Source organism: Heterocephalus glaber, unplaced genomic scaffold (assembly GCF_053883595.1).
Source record: "Heterocephalus glaber isolate CG9 unplaced genomic scaffold, H.glaber_assembly_v1.0 deba00001498, whole genome shotgun sequence".
NCBI classification, from domain to species: Eukaryota; Metazoa; Chordata; class Mammalia; order Rodentia; family Bathyergidae; genus Heterocephalus; species Heterocephalus glaber.
Genome location: NW_028258321.1, coordinates 6,978,593 through 6,992,307, shown reverse-complemented (window position 1 = coordinate 6,992,307; position 13,715 = coordinate 6,978,593).

The following is a 13,715-nucleotide window of genomic DNA, read 5'->3' as shown; positions in this document are numbered from 1 at the left end:
CGCAGGCCTCTGACGGCCCCGGGGTGTGCAGCAGGAAAGGGCAGCACACCAGCAGGTGACCCACAGCGCCTGGACTGCTCCTTGGCCCAGGTCCTGGCCACAGCTGCCTGCCCCCCATCCCTCCCGGGCCCTTTCCCTGCCTCGGGGTTCTGGTGTCTTGGGTGAACCCACTATGGCACTGTCTCTCTATTCCTTCTGCCCCGCTTCTCTGGGCTGTCTGTGGGAAAACTATGGCCCCAAGTCCTTGCCATTCTAGGTTACTGTCCCCAGGGTCCGCAGCCCAGCCTCAGCCTCTGCCTGGAAGAAAACCAAAGTCAGGGCAGCTCTGGGAGGACTTCCCCAGAGAGCCTCACCGCCGGCTGTGGCCCAGCCCAGGTATCCCAGCACAGCGTGTCTCGCACTTGGGACAAAGGAGTCCCTACCACCTGAAGACCGGAATAGAAATGCTCAGAGATCAGCCTGTGTTTTCAGGTTCTCTTCAGCGCTGAGGCTGGAACTCGGAGCCTTAAGCATGCTGGCCAAGCACTCCACTGCTGAGCTAACTCCCAACCTTTTTTCATATTATTGAGACAAGGTCTCATTAAGTTGCCTTCCAAGTAACTAGGGCTAGAGGTGCCTAGTCAGGCTGTGTATTTTTAATAGCTTCCCTGGAACATCATGTGCCGCCACTTCCTTAATGTCTTTATGTCTAAAACGAACACTGCTGGGCACAGTAGCACATCCCTGAAGTCCCAGCCCTCTGGAGGCTGAGACAGGAGGATCACTGTGAGTTTGAGGCCAGCCTGAATTACATAACAAGACCAGTCTTTAAAAAAAAAAAAAGGAAAAGGAAAGAAAAGAAAACCCTGACAATGGGTAAATCCAAATCCTTTGGGGGGCGGTAGCTGGCATGGCTCCTTCCCCTTTTGTTTTCCACGGAGATCAGTCAGATTTCTTTGGTGAGCAGATGGGCTGAGGAGAAAAGTTGGAAGCACGGGGAGGTCCCAAAGCTGCAGAGGCACCTGTCCATGGCTGCAGAAGGGGACTCTCCGAAGAGGGCTGCCTTCCCTGTTCCCAGAGCTCTCCTCAGGCCTGGGGCACTGATGTTCTTGCAGGCTGAAATGCGCTTTGGTAAAGCACCTTTAGGAACCCTCGGTCCTCTGGCCTTCGAGGTGCCCTTCTGATGCAAGGATTATTGTCCCCAGTGCACAGTTTAAGAAACTGAGGCTTGTAGAAATAAAGTGACTCGACAAGTCAGAGCCAGGAAGTGACAGAGTCCTCGTGTGTGAGCCACGGGGCACGGGGGGAGCAGAACGGTGTTTGGCTTCGAATGGGGCTGGGGAGCGGGGAGAAGCAGTGGCCGCTGTCAGGTGCATCTCAGCCTCCTGCCCATCCGGAGCTTCTGCTTCAGTGCCTCTGAAGTGTAGTCTGAACCCCACTTTCCCAGCTCAGACTGACCTGTGCCAGGCCTATCACCCACTTCTCCCTGAGTGGCGAGGAGGGGAGCACAGGTCCTGACCCTAGGACAGTGACCACAGGGGTCCCAAGCTGTCCACACTGGGGAGAAGAGGAGGCACCACTGAAGACCCCAAGAGGGGCAGGCAGGAATGGCGGGAGGGGGCCCTGGTTCAGAGTTCGCGCTCTTGTCAGGCCTTCGTGGGGAACAGGGGTCCCTGCCGTGCCCTCTTCCTCCAGCTTTCTCCTGGGGTCACCCTGAGTCTCAGGGGTTCTTGGCTCTTACAGAGCAGCGCTTTGACCACCTGTCACTGCATGTAAACTACTCCGGATAGCCTGGTCCCAGACCTGTGGGTGGCCATGGTTTGCTGCCCTCCACCTGGACTTTCCAGTGTAGTGCACCGGCCAGTGGGGACAGACCAGCTTGATGACCCAGCTTAATGTGGGGAAATTCCTTTGGTTTAGATCTAAAATTCCCCCAAAAGCTCATGGCTTCGGAGGTGGAGCTGTTGGCAGGTGACTGGATCTTGGGGTTGCTACACTCATCAATGCTTCATCCACTGATGAGTTCATGGCTGAATGTGCTGCTGGAAAGTAGTACCTGGTTGGAGAAGAGCCACTGGGAAGTGCAGATTCTCATCCCTAGCCCCTACCTTTCCTCTTTGCTTCCTGGTTCCCATGGGAAGAGTAGCTGTCCTCCACCATACATTTCTGCCATGCAATTTCTTCCTTGGAGCCAGCCAATCATCAACTAAATCCTCTAAAACTGTGAGCAAAAACAAACCTCTCTTCCTTTAAGTTTTGGGTATTGGATATTTTGTCCTAGCAACTGGAAAGCTAATACAGAAAAATGGTACCAAGAGTGGGGTCACTGCTGTGATTGTTTGTGACTATGGGGTTCAAAAGGCTTTGAAACTGGTTTTCGGGAAGATTTTTGAAAAATTTTGACATGTGGGTTAGAGAAGCCCCAGATTGCTGTAAGCAAAACTTGATGGGTAATTCTGATTGGAGCTCAGAAACTACAATGCTGATAGGAATGTGGACAGTGAAGGCTGGGCTCAGGGAGTTTCAGATGGGAATGAGGGTTCTATTGGAAACTAGACTAGAGGTTATGCATGTTACATTCTGTCAAGGAACTTGTCTATATTTTGCCTTTGTCCTAAGACTTTGTGTGAGGCTGAATTTAAAGATGGTGGACTAATTATTCTAATGGAGAATATTTCCAGACAACCCAATGCTCAGACTGTGGCATGGGTACTGCAGGTCACTTTTTGCCAGATTTACAGTGAGGATCAGGAGCAAAAAGCAGATTTAAAATGTTTACAATTTCAAGGTGGAAAACATGGTTGCTAAAAAGATTAACATTAAAAAGAAACCAATACTTTGCATCAGAACAATAAGGAAAATGTCTGGAAGGCTTCTTAGGAATTGGTCAGACTCTCTTTGAGGCTCAAAGACTCTCTTCTCAGGCTCAAAGTTGTTTTCAAAAGGATAAATATCTTTGAAAAACTTCTTTGAGGAGAGCCCCAGGGCACCTGCTTGTTCAGGGCCGCCAAGAGATGTCTCCCTGAGTACAGCTATGCAGGCACTCAGAAGCCATTCCAAACATGGTCTGAAGGAACCCGGCCATTGCTTGAGCTAGCAGCAAACCTTGGAGTGATCCATGTGGTGCTGGCTTTGCAGGCATGCAAAGTGCAACAGCTAGGGCGTCATGAAGGCTTCCACCCGGATTTCAGAAAAGAAGCCTGGTAGGTCAGGCAAAAGCATAGCATGGGGTCATAGCACCTACCAGGAGCTCTGAGAAGGTGATGCACAAAGCTGCAAGAGTAAAGCTAAAGGTACAGTGCAGATCCCAGGGGGCTGTCTGCTGAGGAAAATCATAGGCGGTGGGCAGACTCAGCCAAGAGAGCCCACCTGGCCTGCAACCTACAAGGCATCTGGGGCAGGGCTTTCCAAGATCGTTGGAGTTCATAGCTCACCGCCACCTGCCCCGAGTGCTGTACACACAGATATAGGACTTGGTGTTCACCTTGCTGGGTTTCAGTCTTGCTTTGGCCCATTTTTGTCTTTTCTCCTATTTCTCCCTTTGGGAATGGAAATCTTTGCTCTGTGCCTTTGTACTGTGGCAGGTTGGAAATATTTAATTCTTTATTTTTACAAGGGCTCACAGCTAGGAATTTGCCTTGAGTTTCAGAAGAAACTTTGAACCTGGACTTTTTGGCAATGCTGAAACTGTTAAGACTTTGTCAGCTCTGAGAGATGGCACAGCTACATCTCGCAAGAGATGGACTGGAGCTGTCCAGGGCCAGGGGTGGGACGCAGTGGCCTAGACCTACAGTGTCCCCCAGCAGGCTCTGTGCTCGGAGGTGGGCTTTTGGACAGGGCTGGCTCATGGGGAGCTGCACTCATCGGTGGTGGGTCCACTGTGGAGGGGTCACTGGGGCGGTGGCCCCCATTCCTCGCCCCCCTCTCTGCTTCCTGCCTGCCAGGGTGAGTAGCTGTCCCCTGCCGGGCCCTTAGGCTGTGCTGTTTCTGGGCTGGAACCAGCCAGGCATGGACTGAATCCTCTAAAACTGTAAGAAAAACTTAACTTTCCCAACAACAGGCAAGTTCAAGTGGACCCATACCTACATTCCTACGTATACATACCATAATGCGCTGCACACACATATAATCACATACTATATAACACATGCATGCATACACAGCTGTGTACACATTTAATTTTGTTAACTGACAAATGGAAATTGGGTGTGTCCGTGGTGCGCAATTGTGTGCATTTGTGGCGTTCAGTGTGTGCTGGATGGGAAGAAATCTCTAACTTTCGGGCGGGCCATTGGCCCAGCAGCAGGAGGGAGGGCTAAGGCTGGCGCAGAACTAGCGGTGGGGAGAAACCCCCAGGGCAACTGTGAGGCTGCCTGCCTTTGGGCGAGGGGCTTCCTTCCGGAGCGCCCGCAGGGGGCTGAGGAATTTCCCTGCCTGCGGCCGGCGGCCCAACAGTTGCGGACCACGGACAGCAGAGGGAGCGCTCGCTTAACCTTTCGGTGGGAGGACCGGCCCGCGAGCCGGGAAGGCGCGGCTCTTTGCGGCTCGAGTCGGGGTGACTGACCCGGCCGCACTAGGCCCTCGATGCGGATGGCTAGGGGTGCGAGCCTCCCCTTTAGGCGCTCAACCAGGAGGGGATTCTTGCGGCGGCCCAAGGCCGCACCCAGCGCCGCTCCGCCAGCGCAGACCGCAATGGCCGTCGCTCAGCTGCACCCCACAGCCACGCTGCAGGCCCCTGGGAGCCCCTGCCGAAGCCTCTCCCAGGGCCCCATGCCAGGAGCCGGGGTGAGCTGTGCTCACTACGAGCTTCTGACCTGAGCCTGGCACCGCAAACCGGTGGTCTTTGGGGTCGGGTTGGGTACCGATCCGGAGGCTGAAGCGCGTGCTGCCGCTGAGCGTCCCACAAATGCCGCTAGGTGGCGCTCGAAGCCCGCGCCACCGAGCCGCGCAGGCTGGGGAAGGGGCGGGCGGGAGCGAGCGGGGGCGGGAGCGAGGCGCTGCGCTCCCGTCCTCGCCCAGAGGGAAAGCCGGGGCGCGCGGGCCGGGGCAGCCGCCGTTCCCCAGAGGCCTGGAGAGGGCCAGCGAAAGGGAGCCAAGGGCGGCCCGAGAGCGGAGGCGCGCGAGGCTCCCCAGAGCGGGGTGGCGTCCCCAGCCCCCCGTGTCTGAGGCCTCCGCAGTGCGTGCGTCCCCGTGCGACCTCCTGGTCTGGGCCCTTGGTCTCCGTAGCTCCGGTGACTGCCCTGAGGCGGGGGTGGGGTGCTGCCTCGATCCTGGGGCCCGCCCCACCCGCCCCGGGAGAGAAGGGGGCTGCAGATGCCCGTCTCAGACTCCTTCCCGGGCAGGATTAGGCCCCCCGGCCGACCCCTCCACCTGGAAACCAGTCTGCCGCCCAGACTTGGGGGCTCGAGGCTCACTCAGCCCAGGGGCGGGGCCTGGCCCGGCCCTCCGGGTCTCCCCGACCGACCGTCCACGGCGCTAAAGCTGGCGGGTGAAGACCAGGCCCCAAAGTAGAGCGCAGCGGCCTCGTCCTCACTGGAGAAGGGAGCCGGCTGGGCTCGGAAGGGATCTGCGCGTCTGCAGGCCCGCAGCCCAGCGCGGCCGCCGGCGCCCCAGACGGAGGAACCCGCCCCGAGCCCCGCGGGGGCGGCGGGAGGCGGCTCGGTCCCACTCCCGCCAGACTCCAGGGATGGATGCCACCCTCCCGGTGCCGGAGGTATTAGTGCTGCTTGATCAGACCGCATTTCCTGCGAAATGGAAACATATCCAGGGTCCTTAACACAGTGAATGACGAGGCTGCGGGTGTAATTGGACTTCCGAGCTGTGGCTATTTTCTTAAACTGACAGCGGAAAAGTAGAAACCCACAGCGCCCAGACGTAATTATATGACTTATCAGAGGAGTTGCGGTGGGTTAGCTGTGACCTGCAGTCTGAGAAATGGGCACAGAGGCTCACCCCGACCAGGGCGGGAGGCCGGCCCCGCGCCGGCCCAGCTTCCGAGCGCGCCTTCCCCGCCTCCGGCCTCGGCTGCTCCTGCTCGGGCTGCCCCGCCGCCAGCTGCCATGGGAACCCGGGGCCCTGGTTCGCGCGGCGCGGGTCTCCCTTCCTCGCCAGGAGGAGCGTCCTGGGGCAGGGGCGGCTGCGCGGGGCCCCTGGCCGGCGGTCCACGCGCTGGCTGCTTATTTCTATGCATAATCCAATTTTCTCCGTGACTATCTAGTTAAACTCTTTAACAACAGCTACATAATTAGAATTTGGATTCCCATTAATTTTCCTTGGGCCTCGAAGCATTCGCAGCTCACACTGGTAATTAATGCGATACATCACTAACTTTACCCCGCTCCGGCCGGCCAGACCGACTCGGGTTGCTCGGCCGCTCCCGGCGCCCCCGCGCGGAGCTGCCCGGACAGACAGAGCTTCCCGGGTGGGGCCGATTCCCTCCCAGAGCCATGGCTCAGCCGCGCGCGCCCGGACCCTTCTTTCCAGGAAATTTCACAATTAAAAATATTTATCGGGAGCAGCAGATTTACGTTTCCGGGTTTCCAGTCTCGGGGCGTCTGGGTAGGCTATTAAGAGTAATTAGCATCTTTTGCGCACGCAGATTTACTTCGCTCATTGCCACATAACTCATCCCTAAAAGCCGGCGCAGACGAACGCAGGCGCCGCCAGAGCCGCCGCTGGAGCCCGCGCCGCTGCCCGGATCCGCTAGGCTCCCCGGCCCGCTTCCCCAGTGCGCCGCGGGCTCGGGTGTCTCCGGCCCCGGCCGCGAGGTCGCTCCGGGCCGGACGCGGTGCGCGGGGGAGCGAAAAGGCTCCACTCGGAGACGAATGGCGCGAGGGCGACCTCCGGCGGAGGTGGTGGGCCCAGGCCAGGCTCCCTGGGCTGCTCGGGCCGCGCCGTCTGGACCCCAGGCATGGAGACCATGCACGTGGATGGCCAGGAACGAGTGGCGTCTCGGTGTGTGCGCGAATGCACACGCATGTGGTTGCTAGTGCGCGCTCCTAGAAACGAGCCAGGGCGGTGTGTAAAACCAGTCCATCTCTTCTGCCCCTCCTGCCCAGCCCACCGGTTCCCAGGAAGGTGGCTCAGAACGCTGCCCAGCTAGGACTCTACCTTGCCTCGATTTCCTCTTTATAGAGCCAGACCCATCTGCCTGACGACCGGAAGCACTCAGTCCCCCGCCAGGGGGAATTCGGACCCCAGCTGGCTGGGGAGAGGCCGCCAGAGACCCAACATAGGCTTTTGGAGATGCCGGCCTGAGGAGGGGCCATGCTGGTGAAGGGGGTAGGGGAGGCGAGGTGGGTCAGACAAAGGGGCAAAGTGGTAGTGGAAAGTCCAGGACCAGGAGCTCGGCCTGGGCTCCCTCCATGCAGGCCGAGGCACCCACCCTGGTTTGTTATTAACGTGCTGGGAAGTCCGTGAGCCACCCAACTTTCTTCTCTTTAATGAGCCTAGAAAAAGAGGCTGCCCTGAAGGGGTTTGTTCATTAAAGATGTAGCTGGAGGAATATTGTCTCATTAATTATCTGGTTTTAATTACACTCCTACCCTTTGAATCTGGAAAAGTTGATTTGGTGACGCTGCCCCTTTTAGCCTAAAGAGTCAGGACGGAGGGTCTGGGAGGGGCAAGGGGGACTGGTGCCTGCGATGGCGATGGTGACGTGGGCAGGTGTCCGGAACAGGGCCCGTGTGAGTCCTGCACCAGGGCTCCATGCTCGTGTGTGGACCAGGTCTGCGTGTGGATCTGAAATGTGTGTCTGAGTGTCTCAACCACGTGTGGCTGAGAGGCTGTGTGGACGTGACTTGGGTGTCTGTGTGCTCCCTGCCTGTGTGTGGCTCTGTGTCGGGTGTGCGTGTGGGTAGCTGAGTGTGTCTGCAGACAGCCCTGAGAGTGGGGTCTCAGTGAGCAGGAGTGTGACTGGGTAGTTGCCTCTGCACGTGTCTCCGACTGGGGTGGCATCCTGCGGCCAGCTCCAGTGACAGTGTCTGCGAGTGCCCCTGCATGAGTGATGGCTGGGGGTCCCAAGGCTGTGGGAACAGCACTGCTCAAGGACATGGCTCCATCTCCAGGGTCCCCCAGGGCCAGGCACCACCCGGAATTGGGTCCTTTAGGGGGAGTAATTTAAGGGGGTCCTTGTGTCCGTGCCTCGTCCCTTGTCAGGCTGGTGCAGCGCTAAAGCGGGGGCCGTTTTCCCTTTAAATCGCGGACACTTTGACAGGGGACATTAAGGACCCGGCTGCTCAGGCTGAGCAGATCATAAAACCGGACAGGCAATTTCTGCTCCCGCCAAATAGCCGGGCAAACTCGTTCTGCATCTTTGGTTTTAATGCACTAAACTGGCAGCTAAGCAGGGAGAGAGCAAAGAAAGGGGGAGGAGAGCCCCCACATACATGGGCGCACACCGGCACACGTAAAGCACCCCTTCACACCCGGTGCCCCACGCCCCGCCCCGACCCCCCCACCTTGGAATTATCAACTAGAATTTGATTAATATGCAAATCGCAGGCAAACAGCTCCATATAATTCTTTCAGTGGAGAGTAATTAATCACCAGTTAAAGCAAATTAATACATATATCAATTTTGTCAGAAACATGCTTAGTTCAATCGCCCGTAAAATTGAAGTTTGAAGTATTAAGAGGCTCTGCAGAAACGCCAGGACTAAAACTTTCAAATTGATCCTATTTAGTAATCAATCAGGCTCTCCCCTCAGGTTAATCTGCCTAATTTTTCATCTCAAATCATACACTTTACTGACACGCCATCTAGCAAACAGTCGATAAAAAGTTAACAAAAATGATAACGACTCCAGCCAGAGCCATTGTGCAGGGCGGGTGGGTGGCAGGCGGCTTTGATTGCATTTCTGGGCTGGTTGAGGATTTGGTTTTTTCCTGGGCCGAGGGCTTGGAGCTCCCCCAGACAGCGAGGCCTGTCTGCCCGCTCCCTTGTCTGCTGCTGGACTCCCCTCGGAGCATCAGATCACCAGTGCATCACCGCAGCCACTTCAGCCACCTCCTCCCGCTCCTGGCTCCCGTGCTGTGCTTCTGCTCCAACAGAATGTCAGGAAGCCCAGCTCTGTGTTTTTGGTAACTGTGACCTGTGCCACTGTGCCCATGCCAGTACTGTGTGTAGAAGCCAGATGGGTGCTGTGGCTATTTCCCCGGCATCCTGTGTCGCAGGGGGCACGTTGGGTGTCTACATGAGGAGATCTGTGTAACTGGGTGCCTGCTTCATGTGTGTCTGCATGGCCTGGGTGTTTGTGAGGCCCTGTGTTGCTGTAGGTGCTCTGGCTCGGCTATGTGCCCCTGGGCCTGTCCGAGTGACCCTTCATCCACATGGGACCGCTGGGGTCAGTAGGCTCCCTCAGACGTCAGCAGAGGAGACAGTCCCTCTGGAGAACCAGGCACTTCACCCTGCACAGCCTTGGGGAGCCGGGAGGGGCCACCCCTTCCCTCCAATCCCCCATCCCAGCTTCTGTGCTGAGTGAGGAAGAGGAGGGAAAGGCCCTCCCTTTCTTGGCAAAGGGGACTCCCAGCCCCAGATGGCACTTTCCACAGAGCCCTGAGCCCCTGCTCCTGACTTGGGCCCTGAATTTGGGGGGTGGGGTGCAGGTGCTCATTAGAGACGCCTCCACCCAGGTGGTGTTCAGATGTCACAGCTACAGCCTGACCCCTGCATGCAGCTGGTGATGATTAAACCCGGACTCCCACAGGTAACCAGTCTTCCTTCTCCCCAGCATCCCCCCACTCGGACACCCCCCAGCACAGCTCTCCATGGGCAGCCACAGCCTGCACACAGGAACAAGCAGATCAGATTCAGAGGAGGCGGGACTCCCACCACCCATTGGCACGTGGGTGCCTGTTGCCATTCATACCCTCCCAGTTTGGGCAGAGCTGAGCCCCCAGGAAGGAACAGCTCCCCCTACGTGGACTGGGTGGACTGGGTACCTGAGACCCGTGCAGCTGAGGGTGTGTTTGTACCACTCCAGAGACAAAGCCTCCGCCCGGTGACCCACCCGCATGGAAGCAGGCAGACAGGGGAGCGAGCGAGGCCCCTGCTAACAGCTCTGAAGAGGATGCTGGTCTCGCCCCAAAGTGTTCCCGAACAAGCAGAGCCCAAGCCTTCATTCACTGGCTTCAGCTGCCCTCAAACAGACTCTCACCCTTGCTGGAGGTTCTCCATCCACCATCTGCTCACACCTCTTGTAAGCTACCTTCCCTCCAGGCAGGTGCTCTCTTCTCCACCCCCCCCCACACACACCCTGCCATCTGCCTGCAGCTTCAGCTCCACATCAGTGTTCACTCCCCCACTCATCTGCTCACACCAGCTCCCTTACACAACACACACTCAACATTGCTCACCCATTGCTTATCCCTACCCCAGTGACGTTTTACTCTTTCTTCTGTTGCACAAATTTAGTTACACCTACTTGCACACACTAGCTTTCCACAATCGACAATCGAGTTACACAGAATGCAGCAGCACACACTCAGTCACCCCCAGTTGCACATGCTCCGTTTCCATCAATCACCTGCACATGCTCAGTCTCTCAGTTGCGCACACTCGATGACACACTCAGGAGCTCAGCCTGTGCATCCCCACGCAGCTCGCCACACATGCATTCTCAGCCCCAAGTCTCTCCAAGGACAGGTGTCAAAGGGTGTTGCCCAGAGCAGCGTGCAGGCTGAGTGCAGAGGTGAGCCCCGGAGGGACACTTAGAGTGGGAATTCTGCTCTTTGGCCGGGAGTGCCCTCCCAGCAGCACACAAGATAAAGCCAAGGAAGCCCCATCTTCCTCCACACCAGTCCCAGAGCTGGTCTGTGGGAGACTGGGCCTGTGGACACCTGCAGAACCAGACTCCCGGCTTGCTGGTGTCTGCCCCACCTCCACGCTGCTGCACACAAACCCTAGGTCGGGCCCCTTCACCGCCACGCAGCTCAGCCTGCTCTGGCTCTACCCTACCCACACTCGCTGGGAGCCCACAGGCACCTCGGTTTGGGAACTGCAGCCTCCGACCTTCCTCCGCTCCTCACTGTGCGGCCCACTTAGGCTCTCCCCCGCCCTTTCCCGGCAGGCCTTGCAGCCCCTCACCTGACCTGCCTTTGCCCCATCTGGCCTCTCCCCTACTCTCTGGACTCCCTAACAACCCCCTCCTATGGGCAGTGCTTGCCCACTTGGGTTGCCACAAAACTGCTTTCTAGGCCCCAAGAAAGAGGTAGTTTGTTGGGGGTGGGGTCCCCTGGGTCGGCGGCTGGGAGCGAGCAGGGCGGGTGAGCGGACTGCACACGACCCGGCGGGCTCAGAAGAGTGGGGAGGGGTCCTCGCGGAGACGGGCAGGGCGGAGGGGAGGCGTTCGGCCCCAGCCCGTCCCTTTCAGGGGGGACTCATGCATCAAACTTCAATTTTCCGGACGATTGAATTAGTGATTTTTTTTCTCCTGAACTAAAATACACTTAAGTCTTTGGGATTAATTACCACGTTCTGGTCCCTCAGACTGGAGTATTACTTATCGGAGCTGCTTCTGACACCGGCCCGACACCTCGTAAAATAAGGAACTGCGCCTCCCGGCCTCACCCGGCGCCGCCCGCCCGCCGCCGAGCCGGGAAGGCAGAGCTGGCCAGGCCCCGGGATAGGGGGTCCCGGGCGGCCGGGGAGGGCCCGGCACCCACAGCAAGGGCGCCGACCCGGGCCTGGCTCCCCTGCCGCGGAACCGAAAGTGCCCGCAAGGAGCCAGGTTCCAGAGGAGCCGAGCGGCCGGGGCAGGCGAGGGCCGAGCCTGAACGAACCTGGGCCCAGTGCACTCAGGGCCCTCGGCGCCCACGCGGGACGTACGCCCCGTCGCGCGGAAGGAGCGAGACGCAGGGCATGGCCGCCGCCCGCGGACCCACCCGGCCGCCCCGGACCTCCCGGCAGGCCACGGCCAGGCAGGCCAGACACATGGGCAGAGCCCCGAGCCCTGGGTCCCTCGGCACCGCCCAGGCCGGCTAGGCCATCTGAGCTGAGAGCCAGGATCGGTCGCCCAGCCGAAGGCGCTGAGGGGCACCCAGCCCCGCCCGCCCGCTGCGCCCAGCCCCTCGGCCCACCCGGTGCAGGCCAGCGGCCCCTGTGCAAGGGCCTCGCGAGCCCCAGGCCGGGCGCTCAGCCGGCCTCCGCAGCCTCCCGCGGGGCCGGGGTCTAGAAGCCCACGCAGCCAGGCCGAGCACCGAATTCGGCCGAACCCGAGTGCTTCGCAGGGGCTCGGATTCGCCCACAGACGGTGCGGGGCAGAGCGCGGCGACCTAAAATTCTGTCGCACGCCTCTCCCTGTCCCTTCGAGGACGTCCGGGCCTTCCTTCCTTTCCAGACTACAGAAACACCGAATCGTTCTCGACCTTCAAGGCCCGAATCCCAGGCCGCCTCCTCGAAAAGGAGAAGCCACCGCCACCGTGGGGCACGCCCGGGGCCCCTCCCCGCCGGGCTCCGGCTCCCCCGGCCGCTAGACTGGGGGCTCCTTGAGGGCAGGAAGGGGCTTCCCCTGCCACCTGCGCACAGTAAACGTTTGCGAAACTGAATTGATTCCTCCCCTATTTTATTAATCCTTCTCCTTCCTTCTTTCTTTCTTTTCCTTCTTCCTTCCTCCCTCGTTATTTTTTATTTCTTGGTTATATTCAATTGTCATGTTTTTCAGGCTCATTAAATCCATTTAGAGACAAAAGAATAAAAGGCAGAAGGGGAGGGAAGAGCAGAGGGAGGGGGAGGGGGAGGAGGAGGCCGGAGAGGCAAACAAATAACCCGCTTTAACTAGACGGGCGGATAAATGGCCCCGTTTCTCCCGGCCCCGATGCGCCTGCTTAGCCGCGCGCCCCGCGGGCGCTGCAGCTCGGGTGGGCTCAGCCCGGGGCCACCGCCCCCAGCCCGAAGGGACCCAGGGGCCGGCGCAGGCCCGAGCCGAGGGAGCCGAGCCGAGCGGGCGGGCGGCGCGGGCCGCTTCATTGGGATTCATGGGCGTGCTGGGCGGGCGGCCAGGGGCGCGGGGCGGGCGCAGATGCCCGGTGACCGCCGCGCCGCGGTCCCTGCGCCGCCTTTGTGTCGGGGAGGCGCGCGCGGGGACCTAATCCATCAAATTGTCTACAAATTGTGAAGAAAATTCAAAAACCATATGGTCGCCAGCGCCGGCGCGCTCTGGGCTGCGGAGGGCCAAGGCCGCGCCGCACCGGGAGCCGCGGGGGGCTGGGCCCGGCGATTGTCGCCTGTCAGCGGCCGCCCGGGCCCATTCGTCCCGGCTTTCATGGTCCGCGCTCCGAATTACAGACCCATCCATCCTGAGAGAGGGCGATTTATGTCGCCGGAGAGGAGAGGAGAGGAGAGGAGAGGAGAGGAGAGGGGAGGAGAGGGGAGGAGAGGGGCCGGCCGCAGGCCCGCGAGGCTGCCCGGCCGCCGCCCTCGCCCGTCCCGCTCCGCTGTCTTCGCCTTTCTTCCCAGCCTTGGCTCCCTCTTCCTCCGTCTCCCGGCCTCTGTGAATCCCCCTCGGTCTGCTCCCGCCTCTCTGGCTCCAGCTCTGACCCGGGGTCTCCGAGCTCCTTTCTCCCACCCCGTTTCTGGCTGCCTCTTCCTTTCCTCCCAGTCACACACGTTCCCGTTCCCGACTCAGGCCTGGGGGCCCCACGCCTGCCCCAGACCAGATGCGCATTTCTCACATCAATTTTTCGGAGAAAGAGAGCCGAGTGGCCGGAGGCGGGACCCTACTCTGGTGACAGCGGCC